Raw genomic sequence first — 2,498 nt, 5'->3', positions numbered from 1 at the left:
TAGTAATAGTAATAGTAATAGTAATAGTAATAGTAATAGTAATAGTAATAGTAATAGTAATAGTAATAGCAATAGTAATAGTAATAGTAATAGTAATAGTAATAGTAATAGTAATAGTAATAGTAATAGTAATAGTAATAGTAATAGTAATAGTAATAGTAATAGTAATAGTAATAGTAATAGTCATACTCAATACTACTTCAGTCTTGTAATAATGTCAGTATTACTGTACCTGCATGATCATATGTGATTTGCTTCTGACTTAGGGTCCGGAGCAGAAGCAAACAAAGATGGTTCCATTAGGGTATTGGCCTGCAGCAGGCCAATTCATGCCAATTTACTTGCACTGGTCTGTTACCTGCAAACAAAGATGGTGTATTGGCCTGCCACACTGGTGATCCAACCCAAGAGGTGTCCAAAATATCGGTCCAATGGGTGGTGTGCAAGAACTCACTAGGGAAAGAGGGGAGAGATGGGGAAAGTCAGTAGGAATGCTGGAGTCAGCCTGTAGCTGAGCTATCAAAAGTCAGTATGCAATAATTGGAGCTCAGTGTCCATCCAGTCCAGTCACAATAAGTCAAGTCAGAATCTGCTAAGTCAAGTCAAGTCTGCTAATATACCAAGAATTGGGTCCATATAATGCTATCAGAAAAGGGGCAGAATAAGCTAGATACAGGAGTTTCTGGAAACCACTTATACTAGCTAATCTAAACTGTACTCTATACTAAACTGGTCTCTGGATACCTCTCTAAGGCAAGCATTGGCATGCCGAATATCTGGGTGGGTTGATCCCATTGCAGAGGAAACCCACCATCATCATGCCGAATATCTGAGTGGTCCCATCGCCTGGGAAATCATAGTCATTGCCATGCTGAATATCCAGGGGAGTTGAGACTCGTCACTGGGGTGCATTGTCCTGTGTAGTGAGGGTCTATAGTGCTGCGCAACAGTCTCTAAGGCCCAAAAATAGCTGTGGGAATATCGACCTGACACATCCTACTGGAGGTGGGGTTGTTCACCAGTCTGTTACCTGTTACAATCTCCACTTTTACTTTGAAAACACTGGGCTGTTACAAGTTACAAAAGTATATGTTCATGCAGGTACAGTATTGTTAGGGAATGTGCAATTCTTAGCACACAAAGAGATGTGAATTGCCTTGCAGATCACCCAATACTATGGATGGATGCTGATCCAACCCAAGAGGTGTCTGAATATCCATGGTCCAAATATGTTGGTCTGATGGGAGGTGTGTCAGCTCTTGTTGCTGAAGGGGTGGTAATTTGGGAAGAGCACATATGCATGTTTGGTCATTCAGTCAGTCAGTCAGGTAGTCAGTCGTCAGTATTAACCAAGTGATTTGCAGTCAGAAATTGGTATGTGAAAGTCAGAAGTTGGTCTCAAAGCAGTTTTTCAGTCAGGTGTTCTTCATGCCAGTATAGGGCACTGCCTGTTACCACCCCTGGCCACCCATTTTGCCCTAGGAGCAATGAAACAACAAGCCCCTGGAACTTCCTGTGCTGGTAACTGCCTTAGGATGATGGCAGTGGCCACACAAGACATTGTGCAGAGGACACCACAAGACTGCTGTGTCCAGACACTTGGGGTGAGACATAGCAGTGCTAAAGGCCCCTCCTGGGAGTAGTGGGATGCAAGATGACACTTGTAGGAGTCTCCACAATTTATTGGAAAGGTTTGGGAGGCCCAGGGGTGTTGCTAGAATGTCTATCTGACACTTGTAGGAGTCCCCAGAATTTACCTGGACTCCTGGGCTTTTGGTGAACAACTACAAGGTATATAAACAGTAGTACAGTGATGCTGTATCCCTCAGATTTGATCTCTGAGGAGACTCCTTAGTCTACAAGCAGTTTCTAAGTCATCTCATCATTGTCAGGGCACACCATTGAGCAGAGGCCAAACACAAAGGTTTTGGGCAAAGCTTCAACCTATTGGGGTGACCTGACTGCCAAACAACCACTAATCATCCAAAAGCCTGACATCAGACCTCTCGGTGGTCCTTGCATGTCTGCTTTGGGATCTCTCATGGTATTGGCCATGTTAGCCACATGGAGTAGTGAGAGTGATATGGGAAGGGGGGTCAATAGTCCCAATAACCTTGACAGTCAACCATGCTCAGTATGTTGCACAAGTTGGTATGGGAGAATTGGCAGTGGTAGTAGGAGGGATGTTGTAGTTGACCAGTATTGAGGTCAAACCACAAGCTATTGGGAATCATGGTTGACTGTGTCAGGGCACCAGCTCATTGCTTGGTCAAGAGACATGACTAAGCCTTTATGACATGGAAGTAGCTGGTATACCTTGGTATGTGCTGGAACCTGCTGGAAGGATTGGATGGTCAGGTAACCTGCTGTGCATGGCTGTGCATGACCTCATATGACCTCATCCTTGGTCATATGACCTGATCACCTGACTAGGCTGAGTAAGCAAGATGTTCTAGCAGGTTCCACCACAGAGGTATAAATATAAGGCCTACTCTGCC

The sequence above is a fragment of the Dacryopinax primogenitus genome, assembly GCF_000292625.1.
Source record: "Dacryopinax primogenitus strain DJM-731 SS1 chromosome Unknown DACRYscaffold_9, whole genome shotgun sequence".
NCBI classification, from domain to species: domain Eukaryota; kingdom Fungi; phylum Basidiomycota; class Dacrymycetes; order Dacrymycetales; family Dacrymycetaceae; genus Dacryopinax; species Dacryopinax primogenitus.
This window is presented reverse-complemented; position numbering follows the sequence as displayed.